The 25,720-nt window shown below is 42.0% G+C and overlaps 1 long non-coding RNA gene across 3 annotated transcripts in view; it reads right to left on the bottom strand.

The window, feature by feature from the left end:
- Positions 1 to 25,720, bottom strand: part of LOC137211828 (uncharacterized) — a 121,022-nt gene that overhangs the window by 71,495 nt on the left and 23,807 nt on the right. For all 3 annotated transcript variants that reach the window (XR_010937233.1, XR_010937236.1, XR_010937232.1), the window contains exon 4: positions 20,214 to 20,353. This is a non-coding gene — a long non-coding RNA (uncharacterized lncRNA). The remainder of the gene's footprint in view (positions 1 to 20,213; positions 20,354 to 25,720) is intronic.

Genomic DNA, 25,720 nt, shown 5'->3' with positions numbered 1-25,720 from the left:
AGGACCATGGACATATGTATCTCATTTTTGAGTGTGGTTATGACTTTCAAAATTCTCTTGTATATGTTGTCTATTATTGCTATGTGTTGGAGCAGAGGGGGCTTCAAAGCATTCACCTATAATACCACTGAATCTGGTGAATGGGAACAGGAACTGGGAAAAGTAGTAATAATGGCATAGAAACGGGAGGTGAAAAATGGGCAATTATGTACAGGTTGGAAGAGTAAAGAACTTGAAAAAATGGTGAGTTCAAGTATCACTGGTGAGTTGTTGTGCAGGAACCCCAGTTATCAAAATGGAAAGAAAAGCCATACAATTTAGAGCTGGGTTAAATGGCCATGACTTCCCAGGTCCTCCCTCCCTTTCCTTCCTTCTTCTCAAACCCCCTTTCCCTCATGCCTTTTCATGTTGGTGATAGCCCTTAGGATGAGCAACCATTCTGGTTTGCCTAGGACTGTCCTGATTTTAGCATTGAAAGACCTACTTCCCAGGGAAGCATCAGTCCTAAGCAATCTGGGATGGTCCATCACCTGAACTCCCTACCTTTCACCTTGTGAGAACTAAGAGAAGACCTCTAATGCCAAAATCAACTTTACTAAGGGATGAGCTTGTGAGACAGTAATAGGAGGGTGAAGAAACAGGAGTAGGCAATGAGCCTCTGCAGTCTTGGCTTGGGTGGAGGAAGCCACAGCCCAAGAAATACCTTTCACTTTGAACTGAGTAGAAATGTTGACTAGAAAGGGCTCTTTGAAGTATATGATTCTCAGAATTTACTTACTTGGAGAAATTTGAACAACCAGTGCAAATGGTGTTTATAATTCCGTATATATTGGGTTCTGAAATTACTTGCTTTTAGAAAGGGAGGTTGTATAAACATTATTTGATTTGATGTCTCTGTAGTCTTCTCGAGTTCAATAGCCATGCTGTCATTATTTAAATATGTAATATTAGATAATATTCAGTTCCGCTGACTCCACATTCATTTTCAGTGATCAAAATCATACATCATTTCACTATATTCAAAGTACCTTTATCTTAGGAATTGGTCAGTTTTATATCACCGCCACAGCCAAAAATACGCTGCCAAGGTTGCCCTTGACTGACAGCAGTCATGGCTAACACAACACTGATTTTGTTTGAATGATGGTGGAGGTCAGTGTTGTGTAGCAGCAATGTAGCTTGACTCAGGGAATAAATTAAGATCGATAAATTCAGTCCAGTCATGGTTGTACTATTTCTCTTTGAAAGAATACTTTCCCATCCTCCCTTGCTGCTAGGAGTGAAATGTTACCAGCTGAGACCAATGAGACACAGTAAAAGTTGGCTGGGAGTTTTCTAGGAAATATTTTGCTTTTCTGATAAAAGGGACAGACTTGAAGGAAAGCTTGCTGCCATCCTTTCTCCCTTCCTATCTGGAAGATGGATGTGATGGCTGGAACAGAGGTAGCCACATCAAGTCCAAGAGGCAATAAGCATAATCATGAAAAGCAATACGCCTAGTAAGTCAAAGTGAGGAAGAGAGAAAGACCCTGAGCCCTTGATAACACAGTTGGGCTCTCAGGTCACCCCTAAGACCATACTTCTGGACTTCTTGTTTAACAAAAACAAATGTCCTATTCATTTAAGGCACTGTTGATACATATCTCTTTACTTGCCACTGAAAAACGATTTCATACTGAAAAACAAAGTAAATAATGCTTGTAGTAATAGTATATGGCTATGGAAATGGGACAGATGGTGCCAGACTTACCATGGTATTTAGTGGACTTTCTTCATTCCATAGCTCTTTATGCGAAATAGGAAAGGAAAGACACTCTTTTGGTTCCCCTCAGTGCTCAATGATTATCAAGTGTCAGTATAAAGAAAGCATGCTACAGTGTACTATCACTGCAGTGGCTGTTCAGGGATGAGTCATGTAAGTCTACAGGTAGATAATGCCATACTAAAATTCTTCTGTGCATCTTGAAAATATAATCTCACTTGTGCTATATTGTTATGGGGCAAAAGGAAATAGCCTGAGGAACAGCAGATCTTCCAGCGCAATGTTTTTGCTGGGAATCTGGACTAAATCCACTGCGAGAGCAAGACAATTGCCTGTAGTGGGCTGGGAGTTATACCCATGAACGTGCTCCCATCTATGGAATAAGAAGAGGATGCGGGAATTCTCTGGCAGTCCAATGGTTAGGACTCAGTGCTTTCACTGCTGAGGGCCTGGGTTCAATCTCAGGTCGAGGAACAGAAATGCTGCAAGCCACATGAGGTGGCCAAATAAACACTTAAATGTGAATAAGAAGAGGATTAAATTCACAGAAAGATAGACAAGATGAAGAGACAGAGGGCTATGTACCAGATGAAGGAACAAGATAAAACCCCAGAAAAACAACTAAATGAAGTGGAGATTGGCAACCTTCCAGAAAAAGAATTCAGAATAATGATAGTGAAGATGATCCAGGACCTTGGAAAAAGAATGGAGGCAAAGATCAAGAAGATGCAAGAAATGTTTAACAAAGATCTAGAAGAATTAAAGAACAAACAGAGAGGAACAATACAATAAAAGAAATGAAAAATACACTAGAAGGAATCAATAGCAGAATAACTGAGGCAGAAGAATGGAGAAGTGACCTGGAAGACAGAATGGTGGAATTCACTGCTGTGGAACAGAATAAAGAAAAAAGAAAAAAAGAAATGAAGACAGCCTAAGAGACCTCTGGGACAACATTAAACGCAACAACATTTGTATTAGAGGGGTCCCAGAAGGAGAAGAGAGAGAAAGGACCAGAGAAAATATTTGAAGAGATTATAGTCAAAACCTTCCCTAACGTGGGAAAGGAAATAGCCACCCAAGTCCAGGAAGCACAGAGAGGCCCATACAGGATAAACCCAAGGAGAAACACGCTGAGACACAAAATAATCAAACTGGCAAAAATTAAAGACAAAGAAAAATTATTGAAAGCAGCAATGCAGAAACGACAAATAACATACAAGGGAACTCCCATAAGGTTAACAGCTGATTTCTCAGCAGAAACTCTACAAGCCAGAAGGGAGTGCCATGATATATTTAAAGTGATGAAAGGGAAGAACCTACAACCAAGATTACTCTACCCGGCAAGCATCTCATTCAGATTTGAAGGAGAAATCAAAAGCTTTACAGACAAGCAAAAACTAAGAGAATTCAGCACCACCAAACCAACTCTACAACAACTGCTAAAGGAACTTCTCTAAGTGGGAAACACAAGAGAAGAAAAGGACCTACAAAAAGAAACCAAAACAATTAATAAAATGGTAATAGGAACATACATATTGATAACTACCTTAAATGTGAATGGATTAAATGCTCCAACCAAAAGACACAGGCTCGCTGAATGGACACAAAAACAAGACCCATATATATGCTGTCTACAAGAGACCCACTTCAGACCTAGGGACACATACAGACTGAAAGTGAGGGGATGGAAAAAGATATTCCATGCAAATAGAAATCAAAAGAAAGCTGGAGTAGCTATACTCATATCACATAAACTAGACTTGAAAATAAAGAATGTTACAAGAGACAAGGAAGGACACTACATAATGATCAAGGGATCAATCCAAGAAGAAGATATAACAATTATAAATATATATGCACCCAACATAGGAGGACCTCAGTACATAAGGCAACTGCTAACAGCTATAAAAGAGGAAATCGACAGTAACACAATAATAGTGGGGGACTTTTAACACCTCACTTACACCAATGGACAGATCATCCAAACAGAAAATTACTAAGGAAACACAAGCTTTAAATGACACAATAGACCAGATAGATTTAATTGATATTTATAGGACATTCCATCCAAAAACAGCAGATTACACTTTCTTCTCAGGTGCACACGGAATATTCTCCAGGATAGATCACATCTTGGGTCGCAAATCAAGGCTCAGTAAATTTCAGAAAATTGAAATCATATCAAGCATCTTTTCTGACCATGATGCTATGAGATTAGAAGTCAGTTACAAGGGGAAAAATGTAAAAAACACAAACACATGGAGGCTAAACAACACGTTACTAAATAACCAAGAGATCACTGAGGAAATCAAAGAGGAAATCAAAAAATACCTAGAGACAAATGACCATGAAAACACGATGATCTAAAACCTATGGGATGCAGCAAAAGCAGTTCTAAACGGGAAGTTTATAGTAATACAATCCTACCTCAAGAAACAACAAACATCTCAAATAAACAATCTAACCTTACACCTAAAAGAACTAAAGAAAGAAGAGCAAACAAAACCCAAAGTTAGTAGAAGGAAAGAAATCATAAAGATCAGAGCAGAAATAAATGAACTAGAAACAAAGAAAACAAGAGCAACAATCAATAAAACTAAAAGCTGGTTCTTTCAGAAGATAAACAAAATTGATAAACCGTTAGCCAGACTCGTCAAGAAAAAGAGGGAGAGGACGCAAATCAATAAAATTAGAAAGTTACAACAGACACCACAGAAATACAAAGCATCCTAAGAGACTACTACAAACAACTCTATGCCAATAAAATGGACAACCTGGAAGAAATGGACAGATTCTTAGAAAGCTATAACCTTCCAAGACTGAACCAGGAAGAAATAGAAAATATGAACAGACCAATCACAAGTAATGAAATTGAAACTGTGATTAAAAATCTTCCAGCAGGGCTTCCCTGGTGGCGCAGTGGTTGAGAGTCCATCTGCCGATGCAGGGGACATGGGTTCGTGCCCTGGTCCAGGAGGATCCCACATGCCACGGAGCGGCTAGGCCCATGAGCCATGGCTGCTGAGCCTGCGCATCCGGAGCCTATGCTCCGCAACGAGAGAGGCCACAACAGTGAGAGGCCCACGTACTGAAACAAAACAAAACAAAACAAAACAAAACAAAACAAAACAAAAAACTTCCAACAAACTAAAGCCCAGGACCAGATGGTTTCACAGGTGAATTCTATCAAACATTTAGAGACGAGCTAACACCCATCCTTCTCAAACTCTTCCAAAAAATTGCAGAGAAGGAACACTCCCAAACTCATTCTATGAGGCCACCACCACCCTGATACCAAAACCAGACAAAGATACTACAAAAAAAGAAAATTACAGATCAATATCACTGATGAATATAGATGCAAAAATCCTCAACAAAATACTAGCAAACAGAATCCAACAACAAATTAAAAGGATCATACACCATGATTAAGTGGGATTATCCCAGGGATGCAAGGATTCTTTAATATACACAAATCAATCAATGTGATACACCATATTAACAAACTGAAGAATAAAAACCATACGATCATCTCAATAGATGCAGAAAAAGTTTCTGACAAAATTCAACACCGATTTATGACAAAAATTCTCCAGAAAGTGGGCATAGAGAGAACCTACCTCAACATAATAAAGGCCATATACGACAGACTCACAGCAAACGTCATTCTCAATGGTGAAAAACTGAAAGCATTTCCTCTAGGATCAGGAACAAGACAAGCATGTCCACTCTCACCACTATTATTCAACATAGTTTTGGAAGTCCTAGCCACGGCAATCAGAGAAGAAAAAGAAATAAAAGGAATACAAATTGGAAAAGAATAAGTAAAACTGTCACTGTTTGCAGATGACATGATACTATACATAGAGAATCCTAAAGATGCCACCAGAAAACTACTGGAGCTAATCAATGAATTTGGTAAAGCTGCAGGATACACAATTAATGCACAGAAACCTTGCATTCCTATACACTAATGATGAAAAATCTGAAAGAGAAATTAAGGGAACACTCCCATTTACCATTGCAACAAAAAGAATAAAATACCCAGGAATAAACCTACCTAGGGAGACAAAAGACCTGTATGCAGAAAACTATAAGACACTGATGAAAGAAATTAAAGATGATACAAAGAGATGGAGAGATATACCATGTTCTTGGGTTGGAAGAATCAATATTGTGAAAATAACTATACTACCCAAAGCAATCTACAGGTTCAATGCAATCCCTATCAAATTACCAATGGCATTTTTTACAGAACTAGAAGAAAAAAATCTTAAAATTTGTATGGACACACAAAAGACCCCGAGTAGCTAAAGCAGTCTTGAGGGAAAAAAAACGGAGCTGGAGGAATCAGACTCCCTGACTTCAGACTACACTACAAAGCTACAGTAATCAAGACAATATGGTACTGACACATAAACAGAAATATAGGTCAATGGAACAGGATAGAAAGCCCAGAGATAAACCCATGTACCTATGGTCAACTAATCTATGACAAAGGAGGCAAGGATATACAATGGAGAAAAGACAGTCTCTTCAATAAGTGGTGCTGGGAAAACTGGACAGCTACATGTAAAAGAATGAAATTAGAACACTCCCTCACACCATAGACAAAAATAAACTCAAAATGGATTCGAGACCTAAATGTAAGACCAGACACTATAAAACTCTTAGAGGAAAACATACGAAGAACACTCTTTGATATAAATATCAGCAACAACTTTTTTGACCCACCTCCTAGAGTAATGGAAATAAAACCAAATATAAACAAATGGGACCTAATGAAACTTAAAAGCTTTTGCAAAGCAAAGGAAACTACAAATAAGACGAAAAGACAACCCTCAGAATGGGAGAAAATATTTGCAAACGAATCAGCGGACAAAGGATTAATCTCCAAAATATATAAACAGCTCATGCAGCTCAATATTAAAGAAACAAATAACCCAATCCAAAAATGGGCAGAAGACCTAAATAGACATTTCCCCAAAGAAAATATACAGATAGAAGAAGCACATGAAAAGCTGCTCAACAGCACTAATTATTAGAGAAATGCAAATCAAAACTACAATGAGGTATCAACTCACACCAGTTAGAATGGGCATCACAAGAAAATCTACAATCAACAAATGCTGTAGAGGGTGTGGAGAAAAGGGAACCCTCTTGCACTGTTGGTGGGAATGTAGATTCATACAGCAACTATGGAGAACAGTATGGAGGTTCCTTAAAAAACTAAAAATAGAATTACTATATGACCCAGGAATCCCACTACTGGGCATATACCCAGTATATGATCAATATCACTGATGAATATAGATGCAAAAATCCTCAACAAAATACTAGCAAACAGAATCCAACAACAAATTAAAAGGATCATACACCATGATTAAGTGGGATTATCCCAGGGATGCAAGGATTCTTTAATATACACAAATCAATCAATGTGATACACCATATTAACAAACTGAAGAATAAAAACCATACGATCATCTCAATAGATGCAGAAAAAGCTTCTGAAAAAATTCAACACCGATTTATGACAAAAATTCTCCAGAAAGTGGGCATAGAGAGAACCTACCTCAACATAATAAAGGCCATATACGACAGACTCACAGCAAACATCATTCTCAATGGTGAATGGAGTAAAGAGAAAACCATGATTCAAAAAGACACATGCATCCCAATGCTCATTGCAGCACTTTTTACAATAGCCAGGTCATGGAAGCAACCTAAATGCCCATCGACAGACGAATGGATAAAGAAGATGTGGTACATATATACAATGGAATATTACTCAGCCATAAAAAGGAATGAAATTGGGTCATTTGTAGAGATGTGGATGAATCTAAAGACTGTCATACAGAGTGAAGTAAGTCAGAAAGAGAAAAACAAATATCGTATATTAATGCATATATGTGGAACCTAGAAAAATGGTACAGATGAACTGGTCTGCATGGCAGAAATTGAGACACAGATGTAGAGAACAAATGTATGGACACCAAGGGGGAAAGCGGCGGGGGTGGGGATGGTGGTGTGATGAATTGGGAGATTGGGATTGACATGTAAACACTAATATGTGTAAAATGGATAAGTAATAAGAACCTGCAGTATAAAAAAATAAATTAAATAAAATTCAAAAATAAAAAGAAGAGGATTCAGCCAGTGCTCAAGTGAAAAATGAGCCCAACCCAAGGCAGACAAAATAGCCTCTCTGTTGAGGGGAAACTAGGTCTTATCTTGGTCAAGGATGAGTAAAGTGATCAAAAATGAATTAAGTGGGGAAATGCTGGAGAACAAGGTAGAGGGAACATCATCTCAAAGACTCAGAGGAAGAACATGCCTGTGAAAATGGTTTACTGCAGGAACCACATTTGGGGAAATGTGTGGCATCCTTAATAGACACAAAAAATGTAAGCAGGAAGAAAAAAGTACTAATAGAAACCCAAAGAAACAAATATGTTAAGAACGAACCATGCGACTTCTGAGTACCATTAACCTCTAAGGACCTACAGTGGACCACCACTGCACTAGGAGCTAGGGCTCAGAGGTGACATAAGTATAGTTCTTGACCATCAGGCACTCACAGTGCAGTGATCTCATTTCAACCAAATACCTTATTCCAAATTGAATTGTTACAGTGAGCTATGATATCATGAGATACTACTGCATTTAAAAATGTTTATTTTCTGGACACAGCCACTCTATTTTTGAAAGAAATTAAATTATCATCTCCAAAGTAAGTAAGTGCAGCAGGGAATGCACAGAGGAATGGAAACCACTGAATGTTTTTTTGAACTCTGGCTGTTTCATGCAACACACTCTAAGAAAATCCACCATTCTTTAGAAGATATATTTCTCCCAGCTTAACAAGGTAGTGATGAAAGGTGCTCAGGAAGAGAGGTCAGGTAATGAGAACAACAAAAGCTGATGCCTCTATCTAACCACCATTCAGCCCTTGGGTTGAGCCATAAGCTATTTGAGAACTCAGATGACTCTGTGAACCAGCACAGGGACATATCAGGGAAGCTCACTCACTGCCTCTGCTACTGACAACTGTTGATCCAACCCTGGCCACCCCTCTACCTTCGCTCTTCCCCCGCCCTCCTCTGAAAACAAAAATTAAGCCAACGCACTCAGAACTTCCTATCTTCTCTTCCTCACCTCTGAGGAAATATTAGTTCACATCAGAAGAGTGCAGGGGGAAGAGGACAACCATTTCTCAACCCATTAATGAAGCTCTTCTCACAGGACCCGCCTTCTGGGTCACACTGATGGACCTAAGGGTGGGAGCGGACCACAAGCTGGGCCAATTATAGAGCCCATTACACCCTGGGCATGGTGGCTGGATAAAGGACAGACAGCTGGCCCATGGAGCCAACTGCAGTGTACCTTTGGAATTTATGACCTAAGGACCATAGAGCACAGTGCCCATTTCCTCTCTGTGGTGGAGACTAGCAGCTCAGAGCTCATCAAGATGGTGTTTCCTGCCGTGGGGAGGAAGCTGGCCTACAGTAGAAGGAATGATACCAACACCCAGAAATGCGGTATGACAGATGTGGTCCCAGGTATTCTCAAGGAACAGCCACACCTCGACCTTCCTACAGTCATATTAGGCTTCCAGATACATTTTACTTTGAGTCTCGAGTTTATACTGGGTTTTGACATTTTCAACAAAAAACAAAACAACCGTCACCCACCGATTGTTATACCCTTTGTACGTTTTGGTTTTCCAAAAGAACATTTTTTTCCTGATTATAAAAATGAGACTCATAAAAAGTCAAACAATATTGAAACATATATTTTAAAAATTAGTGTAATTCCACCATCCAGACATAACCACTGTCTTTTCATATTCTTGAAAGTATTTCTTTCTTTTGAAATACAGATAATTTTATGACTACAATTTTATAACATACCATTTCACCTAAAAATATGTTTTTGTTATTTTTATAGAATAATACTTCTAAATCTACATTTAAAAAATGGGTACCTAGAATTTTATTACATTAAATCACCTTAATGTACCCTGTCCCTTTTGTTGGACATGTAGGTTATTTCAAAAACTTCACTATTATAAAGAACACAACAATGAACATCTTTGTAAGTACAGTTTGGAGCACTTGATTACCTCTTTAGGGTACATTTCTCACTTCTCAAATTCTAATACTATAACTTGTTTTACAGGACTCAACAAGTTTTGGCAACTCTTCCTGTGGCCTGTCCTATCAGTTTCATATATGTCCTCTTGATTCACTCATTCATTCACAACGCCAACAAACACTTACTGAGTGTATATTATGTGCCAGTCATTGTGCTAGATTTGGGGGAAACAAATGTGGATAAATTTTGGGTTGTATCCTTAAGGAGGAAGGAGACACTAGCATCTATTTAAATCTGACCCTGTGCCAAACACTGTACAGGATTCTTTATCTCGCTTATTCTTCATTTAAAAAAACGAAACAACAACCCTGTGCAGTGGTATTATCTCTTTTATATAAATGAGGAAAAGGAAGGTCAGAAAAGTTGAGTAGCTAGTCTAAGATTCTACAGTTAGTAAGTCCAAAGCTGGAATTCTAAGCCAGGTCTGTCTGATTTCTTTCTGTCACATGTAGTTTAAGGAGAGAGATGTGAAAACAAATGACAAAAGCAAGCTGTAAGGGCTTTGTAAAATCTGAACAAATGGATGTATTTAGGTCCATCAACCGTGATGACAGCAGTCAGGCCTTAGGCAAATCTCGCAGGAGGCTTTTTATAGGCCAGGTTAAAGGGTCAAAACCCAACCTTAAATGATTTGCTCAACTCCACACAGCTCCAGAAGGCCCTTGGTAAGCAAGAATATTTGCCAAGTGGGACACTGGGGAGAAGTAGGAGGCTGTTTCTAAACAGATCCTGTTTAGAGAAGCTGAAACCAGCAGGTGTAATGCAGGGTTCCTGGAAAGCTCAGAACAGCAGTGAGAGAGCAGACAGTCGTATGAAAGAAGAGCTCGGAGAAAAAGGCAAACTGTTGGGAGGTCTGAGGGTTCAGACATCCTGAGTGGCCTCACCCCTTGACTAGGTGATTCCCCAGCAACCCTCGGGATAAGCATGCATTTCACTGGAGGCTGGGCATGGAGGAGCCCAGAAGCATTGCTTACCGGGCATGAGGCTGCAACAGCGGATTAAGCTTGGACAGCCTGTGACTCAGAGTCTGCTGAGGGCTTTAGATTTGTCTGGACAAGACCCACAAAGCTGACCAGGCAGCACCCCATGATGTGCAGCCAGTAAGTACTTCCCCAGTTGACAGGCTTCAGCTCTTTCTCTCCCTCCCTAAGACCTAAAGTGCCGAGCGTGCGCATATGGGGAGTTTGCCTCTGGAGCTGTTATCTCCATCCCTCGGTTCCTTGTACGTGTTCCACGTGGACTCCTTGTCCTGAGGCTGAGACCCCACTGGAAGGATCATGGCAGAGTGCAGTGAATTTCCAACCTATATCAAACCCCTTTTTTACACACAAAATCTTGAATGGAACACCAACAGATAAAGCAAACAAAATTGGAGCTGCTCCCGTCTGAGTGGGGACTGGGGATGCCAGGATTCCCTTCCTGTCCCAGGATGCTCTGTTGGGTACACAGTTTAAAAACCACTGCCATAGCTGCAAGACCCCTGAATTTAAAGTTAGAACACCCAGGTTCTAATCCAGGCTCTGCCATGTAGAAAGAGTGTGGCTTTCAAGAGGTCAATTAATCTCTCTTAGACTCCATTTTTTTCATCTGTGAAATGAAGATAGTAATTCTTGTCCACTTCAGAGGTTGCTGTGAGCATCAGGTACAACCACATGGGTAAAAGCAGCTGTAAAACACCATAGAAGTGTGACATTTTCCTTTCTCTGACTTCACACATGCATGGCCCATGACTGGTCCACATCCTTGGATAGGGGATGAAGCCACACCACTTGGGACCCAAACAATGTGATTTACTCACTTTTAGGGTTTCCAAAGAGAAACAGTCATTTCAAAGGCATATTTCTTAGGTTTTCCTCCCCTTCATGTTGTTATTCTTGGATTGCCCTCTTCACTCTTCTCTGACAGACAGACAGACCTACTTCTGTGCCTCAGTCCCCACACCAGGAAACCCAAACCTGCTGCCCTCAGGAGCTCTCTTCTGCAGTCTTCCGTAGCAGGAGCTCCATGAGTGCCAGCTGATTTTGTCTCTCGGATTTATGACTTTCTGGGAAATCCCTTTTAGCAGGGAACAACCAGGCCATCTCCTCTCCCCCTCTAAGCGTACCCCAGGTCCATACAGAGCAAAAACGTCGAGTCTCTTCTCTGAGTTGTGCCAGAGAAACCGTTGCATCTGGCGGTTCTCCCGTTGCTTGGTACTGCCTGTGGCAGCGCTGCATGTGGCGAAAGGCAGTCTGCGGTGGTGATAACACACCCACTCCAGGCCCTCCCACCAGCAAAGCCAGAGATCGCAGGAAGGAGGGTGATGGTGGTGGGAACAGTGGTTTATCGGTGGGGTTCATCAGAGGGGACCATGTCAACTCCTCAGTCACGGGCTGACTTCAATTATGGGCTTGGTTTGGAGGGTGGTTTAGTGAATGATGGTGCCCAGGCTGTTCTCAGCTGCTCCCCAGCTGCCCACACTGCTAGGGCTCTCCTTCTATTGTGTGGTACTCAAGGTGGGTGACCTGAGTTGTAACTCCACGTTCCCAGAGAGTCACCCGCTAAATATCAAAGGTATATGTATGTTTGCTGTATTAAATTGGAGAGACTATTTTCTGGGTAGGATCTCAGCCAATGGTGTGAATTCTATTGGTAGAGTGATTTCAGGCCAACCCCTTAAGAGAGAGCAAGCTGGTTCTCCTAAAGGGCCAGTGGCTTGGATGGCCCATTACGGGCAGGGTAGAAACTGGATTTCAAATGGGGGAGATAATTCTACCCCACATCCCATAGATGAATAGCGTTTAATTTAGCAGCTACTCAGAAGAGATTTACTTCCTCCTTTGGCACCTGTTTTGACCTTTCCTATAGTTTCCTAGCCCACTTGACTTTAGTGGAGCCACAGAGACTCTTTCTGGAACTGCATAGCCCATCTTTGCATTTTCTTTTTTTCTTCTTTATCAGTAAAATCTTGGCACCTCATTTTATTTTTTTTAATTTTATCTTTCTTTTTTTTATTGATATATAGTTGATGCACAATATTTTATGTTACAGGTGTACAATATAGCAATTCACATTTTTTAAAGTTTATACTTGATTTACAGTTATTCTAGAACATTGGCTATATTCCCAGTGTTGTATGATATATCCTTGTAGCTTATTTTATACATAATAGTTTGTAACTCTTAATCCCCTACCTCAATCTTTCCCCTCCCCCCTTCCCTCTCCCCACTGGTAACCACTAGTTTGTTCTCTGTATCTGTGAGTCTGCTTCTTTTTTGTCATATTCACTAGTTTGTCATATTTTTTTAGATTCCACGTGTAAGTGATAACATACAGTATTTGTCTGTCTCTGTCTTACTTGTTTCCCTAAGCATCACATTTTCTTTTGAGTGACATAGTCCAGTGAAGAGGAAGGATAAATAAGGTGAAAGAAGTGAGGCCACTAGCAGAGAATTCTAGGCCTGAGAGTCCTGGCAGCAAGATCCGCTCTTCTTGCCAGAGGGGCCCTTGTGGCTTTCAGTGTTGGCCTCTTCCCACTACTCAGATCTGTTCCTTGATGGTCCTCTAATATGTGGTCATCCCTCAGGGCCAGGTTTCAGGACTTTGGTGTTCTCCCAGAGGATGACAGAGGAAGAGACATTTCTTTGCCTCTTCTACTCTGTCTGCTCCCACAGCCCATCCCCGTGTGTGTCTTTCCGCGGTGCCAACGAGACATCACACATACTCCCTGCAGCTACTACCCCAGCCATCTACACAGGTGGGGCTTCCTGTCATTCAGCCTGCAGGCCGGTTGTGAGTGTGGTGTCACCTGGTAGCCTGGGTCCCAGCAGACCATCCTGACCTTGAGCTCACCAGCTTTCAAGCTGAAGACCAGAGAACTCACTGGTGAATGAGTGTAAAATGTGTTTTGTGCCTACACCCAACATTAACTCTACACACCACAAAGGTATCAGGGAGTGGATGGGATAATTGACATCTCAACTGGTTAATTGGTTTTAAATTCCTTCCCCACCAGACCTTTTACCAGAGCTTTTCATTTCTCCATTTTTCTCCTTTCATTTTCTCTAACCTCTACTTAGGGAGCTAATCAACCATGACAAGAACAAAATGCCAGCAGCCAGAGGAAGGGGAAAATAGGAGCCGGGATGCTCTGCACACTGAACCATGGGTTCTTGACCTGATCGTATCCCATCTCACAGAGGAAAGTGGGCTCACTGTCCTTCTCCCTGCTTATAACTCAGGGCACAGACCTCCTCCATGAGGCCCCTACCCCCATGGGGTCCACCTGCCAGGGCAGAAGTGCAGGAAGTGTGGTTTTGCTTCTGGGGTGGGAGGGCAGGAAGGAGCTGGCTGTTGCCAAGGGAATAAGGAGGCCTGGGTGAGTCCAGGATGTTCTCAGCCTCAGAACTGGCCGGTGAGCACTGAGACATGCACATCCCCACAGGTGCAGGATGTAGAACAGAAGTGGCCCTGGGTGAGGCTGACAGGGCAGCTGGTGACCCACTTTGCATATGCTCATGGGAGGCTAAAATTAGGTTCTGGCTCACACCAGGTGGATGGACCACATTTAGCTCTTCTCCACCACTGAGCTGGGGGCTTGCTATGCTTTGGCTACGATGGAGCCTGGCTTGCCCTTTCAGAGTCATACATTGGGCTCCAGGTCATCATTGTGTTGGGGTAAAGTCAGGGGAAAATCACAACTACTTCCCTTTCCCCCAAGTCTGGACATAATAGATTTAAAATCTGGCTGAGGGCTTCCCTGGTGGCGCAGTGGTTGAGAGTCCGCCTGCTGATGCAGGGGATGCAGATTCATGCCCCCGTCTGGGAAGATTCCACATGCCGCGGAGCGGCTGGGCCCATGAGCCATGGCCGCTGAGCCTGCGCGTCCGGAGCCTGTGCTCCGCAATGGGAGAGGCCACAACAGTGAGAGGCCCATGCACCGCAAAAGAAAAAAAAAAAATCTGGCTGAAATGGACAGAAGGATTGTCAAGTCTTGCCTAGTCATCCCTATGCCATCACGTCCTTCTCTCTCTTCGCTCTACCCCAAACCTAAAACGTCAAGATCCCACAAGAGAGGCGTCAGCCTGGCATTGCTCATGGACTTTACCTGACCCCTTGCCACTAACCCGTCTCCTACAACATTACTTGCTGTGCTCGTCACTCTTCTGACCTCTGACTCCATGATGGGCCTTCCTTTCTGTGGTCCAGCCTCTTTCCCTTACCCCCAGTGCTCAGTTTCTCTGGCCTTCAATTTTGCTTCCTTCCTTAACTATGGTTTGCATTTCTTTTGCAGTGAGCCACCTTGAGCCATGCAGGTGTGGGTCCAGCTGCGCAGGACCCAGGAGGAGGGCACCTGGAGGAGGGAGAGGGGTGTCAACCAAAGAGCCCATGGGGAGAGGAGGTCTGCGGGCTGTGTGCCAAGTGGAGATGTCTGTGCCCCTCGGTTTTGTCAGTGACCCCTGGCAGCTCTGGCCTCCTCTCAGCTGTGGGATCTGAACAGACCCCTAAAGTACCAGCCAGGAAACAATGGCCCTGTTTGCCACACCACAGGAGCATCCGTGTTTTGCTAAAGGCATGGTGCCTCCACTGTATTTTCGAAAGACTACACGTTAGACAGAAGAATTGTTTTTTCTTTTTAAAAAGGGATGAGGGTGGGGAGAAAAGGGTGGTGGTTTTAGGCAGGATGTGAGGCATCCAGTCAGCTGCTTTACATCAGAGGTTGTCAGGGCTGGATGAAGTCCTGTCCACAGCGGTCTCTGTGACCCTGGGGGAGTGCGCTGGGGAGGAGGCCAGACAGGGTAGAGACGGAGGAGTGCTCAGAGGCCCTGCCCATCTCTACCTGGGGCAGCCTGCCAGGCCCGGTGAGTGACAGCACATCCACTTGTTTGGTCCTGGAAACCAAGGGCTGTTCCCTTGTCAGGAGAAAGCTGTAGATTTGAATGCTTTCAAAATTAAGAGGCTGCTTGTGACTGGACACTGGTCACTAGAACGACAGATGGGCAAGAAGAGGGACTGAAGAGGATGGGCACAGTGTTCAGGAAACCGTCACCCATCATCCCAGATGGCCCGTTTTTTTGTTGTTGTTGTTGTTTTTTTTTTTTCGGTACACGGGCCCCTCACCGCCGTGGCCCCTCCCGCCGTGGAGCACAGGCTCCGGACGCGCAGGCTCAGCGGCCTTGGCTCACGGGCCCAGCCACCCCGCGGCATGTGGGATCCTCCCGGACCGGGGCACGAACCCACGCCCCCTGCATCGGCAGGCGGACTCCCAACCACTGCGCCACCAGGGAAGCCCTGGCCTGTTTTTTAACATGGTCTTTTTCCCTAGCTTGCTGACAGTGTGACCTCCACAGAGCCAGCCACCGTGCTGAGCATGCTGGGGGGTGCACCAGTGACCGCAAAAGACACAGAAGTCTCTGTTCCCAAGGATTTAAATACCTGAGGGGGGAGGTGAGATAGGACCCAGGAACAGCCAGCAGATTCTGTATGAACAAATATAAGAATTACGCGGGGATAGATAGCCACGGGGCAGACGTTTCCCAGCAGCCGTTACAGGCACGTAGACAAACACAACTACGGGGACCCTGAGATCAGCCTTGGAGATTGATCCAGATTCCTCAGATCTGTTGGAAGCTCTCAAATATTATTTCCAGTGGTTTATTCTGGAAGAGATGTTGGCTCCTCTGGGAATCACTCTGGAGCACAATCCCTCTAGAGACCAGCTACAAACATCAGGGATCAGGTCCCTGCAAAGCAAGATCACTCTATGTAGGTGGTGGACCAGGACCCCATAGAAGAGGACCAGGAATAAAGGTGGCCTCAACAACAGTGAAAAGGCTGACCCCGTCCAAACCTCCACTCTTAAATCAAGCCGGTCATGCCACTGACCTCACACCTGAGGCACTGTTTTGTTTGCTTATCTTTTTCTCCTGCGTGGAAGGAAACAGTTGCCAGGAAAGGTAAGTTATAAAAGAAAACTACTGCCTTATGCTGATAAACTGGGAACAAACACAGAGCAGTGAAAGCTCTAGGGAGCAGAACCAGGGGTTCTCACCCTGGGCACCACTGGCATGATGGCCTGGAGAGTTCTTTGCTCTGGAGGCTGTCCTGTGCATGGTAGGATGTTTAGCAGCATCCCTGGCCTCTGCTGACTAGGCCCTGCCTCTAGCTGTGACAACCAAAAAGGTCTCCTGACACTGTCAAATGTCCCCTGGAGGAAAAATCACCTGCAGTAGAGAGTCACGACTAGAGATGAGGGTGTTGGGCTTCCAGGCTGCACCGGGGACACACCCTCCCACTTGCTTTGGAAAGGGCTTGACTTCCAAAATGGGAACAGAATCACAGGAGGGTCAGTGAAGGTCACGGGGTTCAGCGTGGCTCAAATTCCAACGACATGTGATGCTTTCTCAAGAAAAAAAAAATGTTTGAGGATTTCCAGTGTTGATGTAAATTACTTTTATAGGATCGTTAGTTAAATATGTACACGCATGAAACTGGGCATGCATCCCACAGGCTTGTAACTTCTACAACTATAAAATCAAAAGAGCGTCACGATTTTGACAACCAAACGGCAAACCAATAAATCTTAAGTTAACAGCATTACTTTAACAAGACAGATGGTGTGATTTTGCGGGGTAAATTGCCCCTCACTTTGTCACTGGGTACCGAGTCACTTTTGGGGTTAGGTATCGTCCCCTAACTCACATCTCATACAACATGGTCTCTTCAAACTCCTGTGAAAACTCTGGTTGTGAGCCTTCCGTGAGGTCACTTGGCAAACGCAGACTCTACTCTTGAGGGTCATCTGTGCTTTCACCTTAGTGTCCTGAGACAATTGAAACAGCACATCAGGACCCCAACGTAATCATAATCACAGAGTGATCCTGGCACTGTCAGCTCTAAAGTGGACACACAGAGGACCCAGGTGATGTGCATGTTCTTTAGATTCTCATCAAAACGGTAAGAATTTCTTATTTAAAAAAAATTAAAGTTCCCACAGAGAACTCCCAAGAATACACCAGAGACTTTCGGGGAGTTCTAATTAGGGCTGATCGTCTTTGCAGATGAGGATCGAGGCCCAAAGAATTGCCCAGGGAAACGGCTGCTGAGGGTCAGGGATTGCTGGAAAAGGGCTCTTCCTCTCCTCGGGCTGTCTTTCCAGCACTACATTGTAGAATTCTCATGTGAAACTACACATAAGATTTCACTTATTGTTTTAAGTGTTCATTCAACTGAACATGTTCATTTTTTAAAGGAACTAAATTGAACTAGGAAGTTTCTTTTTTCAAATCTCAATCTTTTAGTATTTAATAGTTTGTGTACATGTGTGCAGGTGTGTGTGAAATATAACATACATACACAAACGTGCATTAAAAATTAACATCCAGTTTAGTGAATAACTGTAAAGTGAAAACCCATGAAACCACAGCCGGGTCAAGAAGTACAACGTTTCCAGTGCCCAGAAGTTTCGCGTATTCTTTGCTATCACAATCCTTCCTTTCCTCTAAAAGTAACCGCCATCCTAACCTTTCCTATAATGACTTCCTTGCTTTTCTTTATAGTTTTACCCTCTCTCTATGCATCCCTAAACAACAGACTGAGTTTTGCCTGTTTGTTTATGAGCTTTCTACCAAATGTGTCTTGCTTCTTTTGCTCAACATTCTGTCTGTGAAATTCATCCCTGCTATTGCAAGTGGCTCTAGTTCTCACTTATCCTTTCTATGTTGGGCAGACAACCTGGTCTCCAGGTTGGGGCTATTAGGAACAATGTTTCTCTAGACATTCTTGTATATACTCTGGTGCACAGGATACATATAGACATCTACCTCCAGGGCATTTTCCCACAGTGGCATTTCTTCACTTGTGAACAGGTTGTGTGCATCTTCAACCTCAGTAGACAATGGTGACTATTTTCCAAAATCACTGCTTCAATCCAAAGTTCCACTATCGGTAGTTCCCATTATTCTCTGTCCTCATTAGCGCTTATTATTGTCAAACTTTAAAATTTTAACTGTCAGGTGGGTGTATAGGGATATCTCATTATGGGTTTAATCTGCATTTCCCTGATTACTAAAAAAAAATAAGGCACCTCTTGCCACAGTTATTGGCCATGTGAATTTCCTTCTACGTGATGTGCCTGTTCAAATCTTTTGCCATCTTTATTGTCAAATTTAAAATTTTTTTAAATAAATTTTTTATCTTCATCAAAATTTTGCTTGACACAAAAGTATATCCATGTTCCAAGGTACCTCTGCTTACCTGAGGACTATATACAGTTCAAGGCAAAATGTCTTAAGTTCTATAAGCTTGGAAGTGATTGTTTTTTGTATTTCACATCATTGAAAAGATAACAGTAGAGGTTCACAGAAAGATACCTATCCAGATCTATTTTTCTTGTCTCCATTTTCCAAATCTAACATACTTTCATTGAATTTTGCTCCCTCTGTTTCCCTATATTTTCATAGAGAACAAACATACCCTTATACATCACAGTCCTTTGTTAAAATCACCAACTACAGACAAGGTCATTTATTATTCTATTCTGTGTCTCTCAGCACCATGTGTTGTATGTATTGCTACGAGTTAGCTAAATGTCAGTAATGAAGTGGTGCCTCGATTATGTATATGACAATGCAGCTGAGATATTATTAAGTAAAATACGTATATATGGCTCTAATAGATATGCATATCTTAAAAAAAAAAAAAAAAAAACAGCTCACCCAAGCCTGAGCTCTAGCTTTTGCTCACCTTATCTCCTTTAGACATTTGGGTATGAGCTCACTGGCAAAGAGTGAAGCCCATATAATCTACCATTAAATAAATTATTCAGTAATCTGGGATGCCCTTGTAACATGAGAATCCCCTATTAAAAAAATAAATAGCTGCACTGCCTACGGAGGCATGTGCCTACTATATATAGCCTTTATAGAAGTTGCTTTGCTAGTGAACCCAGTTAGGCCTCCTTGGTAATCTACAGAATTGATGTTTGTTGCAGGGTTTTATACTAAGCCATTCATTACACACTTATGTGTGGGTGTGTGATGCATACACACACACCCAGAGGACCAACAGAGAAAGCCCAAGCAGGTGTGAGTTATTTGTTAGAGCTGTCTCATTTTCCCCCTTAACACATTAGACACTCAAATAAGGACAAAATGACTACAGGTCATCTGTAGATTCAATGATATGCATTTCTGGCTGTATCCAAGCAACTGGGTCTCTATTTTTTTCAAAGTGAACATTCAAGTTGTCTGCTAAAAACATCAATTTCCCTCCCAGACAAATAAAAACTTGGACATGGAGTTTCCCCTCTTACCTCTCATTTTTCCCCAGGGGCGAGTATGATGGCCGGAAAGCTGATGTGGGACCTGGGCTACGTGGAATTGAGGAATCGAGGTGGAAGCTTACAGATCAGAACTGGGCAGAGAGGCTGAATGAATTCTCATTCTGGAAGGGCTGGAAGAGATATAGTCAGATGTCTATTTCTCATAGTTTAATTTTTTGATTAGAAAAATATTTTATGAATATAGAAACATAATTGGTACTTGGACAAAGCAATTCCCTTTATAATGGACCCATGAAGGTGAGAATAGCCCGTTAACTACACTATTCATGCAGTATATGTCACGTTAACTTCTGAGTTGACAATTACTGAAGATTTTTCAACATTGTGCATCAAGTCATCTATCAAAAGCAGACAGTGATAGAATTCTAAGCATATTGAAAAAAAGGGTGGATTGACAAGTGAAATGGAATTACGTGAATACCAGCAGAAATTTGGTGGAAAATTGGAATTTTTCCAACGCTCCACACAGTTGTTTAATAGTAAAGAAGCTTCTGACAAATAATACACAAGACAGAGAAAGACACAGTATGACATCACTTATATGTAGAATCTAAAAAACTACAACAAACTAGTGAATATAACAAAAAAGAAGCAGACTCACAGATATAGAGAACAAACTAGTGGTTACCAGTAGGGAGAAGGAAGTGGGGAGGGGCAAGGTAGGGGTAGGGGATTAAGAGGTACAAACTACTATGTATAAAATAAATAAGCTACAAGGATATACTGTACAACATGGAATATAGCCAATATTCTATAACTATAAATGGAGTATAACCTTTAAAAATTGCAAATCATTGTATCATATACCTGTAACTTATATAATACTGTATAGCAACTATAGTTCAATTAGAAAAAAGAAGTAAGAAAATAAAATAATGTATTAGGAAAAAAATAATATATTAGGAAAAAATAAAATAATGTATTAGGGAAAAAAACAATACACGAAAGCTGCACAAATCAGTTTACAATTAAAAGTTGAAATATAAAGATAGATTTAAAACTTAAATTACCACAATGAGATTTCACTACACACCCATCAGAATGACTAAAATAGGAAGTACCGTAGTGACAATATCAACTGCTGGCCAAGATGTACAGAAACTGAATCACTCCTACATTGCTGGTGGAGAACATCTTGGTAGTTTCTTACAAAGCTGAACATGCAACGACCACATGACCCAGCAACTGCACTCTTGTGCAATTATCCCAGAGAATAAAAACTTATGTTTTAACTTTACAGAAAAACCTGTATATGAGTATTCATAGCAGCCTTATTCATAATAGCTTCAAACTGAAAACAACCCAGATGTCCGTCAGTGGGTAAATGGTTAAATTAACTATGGTATATCCATACCTTGGAATACAACCCAGCATAAAAAGGAACAACTTATTAATATATGCAAAAATTTGGATGGATCTCAAGGGAATTAGGCTGAGTCAAAAAAGCCAGTCCCAAAAGGTTACATAGGTTATGATTCATTTATATATCATTCTTAAAACAACAAAAATATAGCAATAGAGAACAGGTTGCCAGCGGTTAGGGCTGGGGGGTGGAGGAGGGAGCAAGAAGAAGATGTGGGGGGTTAGATGTCGGGGGCAACACAAGAGATAGTGATTGATAAACAAACCTCCACATGTGATAAAATAGCAAAGACCTCACACACTCACACACACACACACACACACTCACACACACACACACACACACACACACACACACACACGATGAAGGAAACATGAATAAGATCTGGGGATTAGACCAATGTCAATATCCTGACTCTGATATTGTACCATAGTTTTGCAAGATATTACCACTGGGGAGAACTGGGCAAAGAGCTCATGGTATCTACCTGTATTATTTGTTACCACAGCATGTGAATCTACCTCAAAATAAAGTGTTCAATTAAATTTTTAAAATTAAATGCAATCTGGTATTCTCACAATAGGCATCTGTTAACCTTATTGTAGACAGAAAGAATTCAGATGTGCCGCTATAGAAAGACCAGTGGAGAGGCGCCACAGCCTGGAAAAAGTTCAAAGTGGAAGACAAAAGCAGAGGCTGGAGTTATTCCTGCACCTGTGTGTGTGTGTGTGTGTGTGTGTGTGTGTGTGTGTGTGTGTCAAGGGAAGGTATCAGCAGAGGTTATTTTTGGGGTTCCAGGGCAGGGTGAAGAGGGAGCTCTTAGAAATAGGGATCTGCTGCATGCCAGTGAGGAAGCTTCCAGAGGCAAAGGAGGGGGACAGATGGCAGCTCCCAATGGGGCCCAAGTTCTAACCATGAGTTGTTTTTTTTTTGCGGTATGCTGGCCTCTCACTGTTGTGGCCTCTCCCGTTGTGGAGCACAGGCTCCGGACGCACAGGCTCAGCGGCGATGGCTCACGGGCCCAGCCGCTCCGCGGCATGTGGGATCTTCCTGGACCGGGGCACAAACCCGTGTCTCCTGCATCGGCAGGCGGACACTCAACCACTGCACCACCAGGGAAGCCCCAACCATGAGTTTTCTAACTTCAGTAATTCAAACATACACCATTAGATAGAGCTAAAATTACTCCAGCTGCTGGAACCCAACCTTTTCTCCGTGTGTGTGAGTGTGTGTGTGTGTGTGTGTGTGTGTGTGTGTGTGTGTGTGTGTGTGTGATGGATTCAAACCACAGTGGATTATCTTTGGGTGGCTGTGTATTAGTCACCACAGCTTCAATTGTGTTTCTGTTTGGTTATCAAACTGCAATTCCACTGATACCCTCTCCATGAGTGTATTCTCTGTGAGCAACATGAAGAGGAGCTCAGGTTGAATTGCAAACTTGTCCTGAATTTATAATTATAATATGACCTTCCTTATTCAGGCCTCAATTAACTCAGCTTTAGGATAATCCACAGTGAAGAAAGAGTTGAAAAAGAAAGAAAAGAAATGGGGTGAGTCAAGGCAGGCACTGGAGTCTGTTCTCTTAGACCTTGGGTGAGCTCAGCGGAACCTTAAGACCTGGGCTTACTCTGGGCCTCACCCCATCCCAGAGCCAGATGTGAGTGGAAGGGACTGATAATAACCTACTGACTGGTTAGAGTGGGGCTAGGAATCTAGGAGATTAGTGAGAAAAACAAAATAAACTTAGTACTTAGCATTCTGTTCAAGATTGCAAACTTCAATACTGATTTTTTAATAGCATTTCACAACCTGTACCTTACTAGTTCTTTATTCCCACTTCAGAAAGCAAGCAGGTTCTACAGCATATGTTTCTTAATAGCTCTAGTTCTGATTATCTGTCATCTTGGTTCATTTGCTGTCCTTCAAGCACTCATTGTTGCCCTGTGTTTAAAAGACACTTGATGTACCTTATTTAGATATCTTAATAAACCTCTATCAGGAATCTTCAGGTTGAACAGTGAGGTTTATATTTTTCACTCTCCTGATGGCCCACCAGAGTAAAATAGATGGCTTGGGGTAAATATGGCAAAAAGATGAGTTTTGGCGCCAGACAGATCTGCACTTGCCAATTCTGTGACCTCATCAAGTTATTTAACTTCTCTGAATCTGTACGGCAAAACAGTTAAAAGTACAGGCTTTAGGAAGATGTGGTACATATATACAATAGAATATTACTCAGCCATTAAAAAGAATGAAATAATGCCATTTGCAGCAACACTGATGGACATAGAGATTGTCATACTGAGTGAAGTAAGTCAGACAGAGAAAGACAAATATCGTATGATATTGCTTATATGTGGAATCTAAAAAAAATTATAGAAATGAACTTATTTACAATACAGAAACAGACTCACAGACTTAGAGAACGAACTTATGGTTTCCGGGGGAAGGGTGGGGGCAAGGGATAGTTAGTAAGTTTGGGATTGACATGTACACACTGCTATATTTAAAATGGATAACCAACAAGGACCTATTGTATAGCACAGGGAACTTTGCTCAATATTATGTAACTACCTAAATGGGAAGATAATTTGAAAAGAATAGATACATGTATGTGTATAACTGAATCACTTTGCTGTACACCAGAAACTAACACAACATTGTTAATAAACTATGATCCAATATAAAATGAAAAGTTAAAAAAATTTTTTTAAAAACCAAAAAAAGTATGATATGCACCAAGGGGAGAGAAATTTTGTGAACTTTGTATATTTCACCCAGAAAAGACCAGCAATGCATTGTTATTATATCAATGGGATTCAATTATATAAAATAAAATGTGCTCTATAAACATTAAAAAAAAGTACAGGCTTTAGGATCAGACCACCTGATTTGAATCCTAGCACCACTACATACTGCCTGGGTGTCCTTGAATAAATTGCTGAACTTCTTTAAACCTTAGTTTCTTTACCTGTCAAATACATGTCACAGCTAGTTTCCCTCCTTCCTTGGTAATTAACTCTTGGTTTTTAGCTGCACACATGGTCTTCTAAATAGAGACCATATTTTTCAACCTCCCATGTAGCTGGGTGTGGCTATGTGACTACCTTCTAAAATATCATGTGCAATTTCTGGGAAGCATACTTAAAGGAAGGGCGTGTGCTCTTCTTCACCTCTTCCTTCTTCTTGTCTCCTGGAATGCAGATATGATTGCTGGAGCTAAGGAGTTTTCTTAGACCATGAAAATGAGGGCCAATGGAGGGTCCGGAACCAGGGCCCAGAGGTCCATGGGGCCCAATCCTGGGCTATGAAAAGAGCTCAGCACTGCCAGCTCTGACCTGGAGCACCATGCCAAGCTTCTCCCCTAGTCAGCTGGAGGACCTGGAGCCCACCAAGGCGGAGCACAAATGCAGAGAAAGTCCTCGTCATAATAACGGCATGGAAAGAAGAAAGAAGAGTATCAGATGGCAGAGGAAAGATTCCAGTTGACCCAATTCTCTACACAGAAAATGCTGAAGGCAATACCCCACCAAAAGAAAACAAAACAAAACTCAGGAAACTCAGTTCAATTGCAGGGTACAAACCTCATCGATACTACAGAAATCAGTTGACATTCTGTACACTCACAACAAACTATCCGAATGAGAAAGGAAGAAGACAACCCCATGGACAATGATGGTAACAACACAAAGAAAATACCTAGGAGTCCATCTAACCCATGACCTACAAGACCCGAAACTCAGAAAATGGGATGAGAGACATATCGATGAAAGAAAATGAAGACAACACACACCCAACATGGAAAGATAGGTGATGCTCATAGGTCAGAAGAGTCCGTCTCGTGCAAATGATTCCATGCCCCTGAGGCAATCCATAGAGTGGATGCCATTCCTCTCAAAATACCCACAGACTTTCTCAGACAAGTATAACCAAGAATTCCGAAATGTGTCTGGAAACACAAAAGAACCTAGAGAGTGTCCATATGCTCTTCAGAAAGAAGTGCAGATTTCAGATGTCCCACGCTGCCAGATTTCCAACTAGACTGCAAACCTACCATCATTAAGACAGCATGGTATTGGCACACAAGACATCCACATAGATCCAAGGAAGGGAA

Source organism: Pseudorca crassidens, chromosome 2, assembly GCF_039906515.1.
Source record: "Pseudorca crassidens isolate mPseCra1 chromosome 2, mPseCra1.hap1, whole genome shotgun sequence".
Lineage (NCBI taxonomy): Eukaryota > Metazoa > Chordata > Mammalia > Artiodactyla > Delphinidae > Pseudorca > Pseudorca crassidens.
The sequence above is the reverse complement of the archived record's forward strand: the minus strand, read 5'-3'. Positions and strand labels throughout refer to the sequence as shown.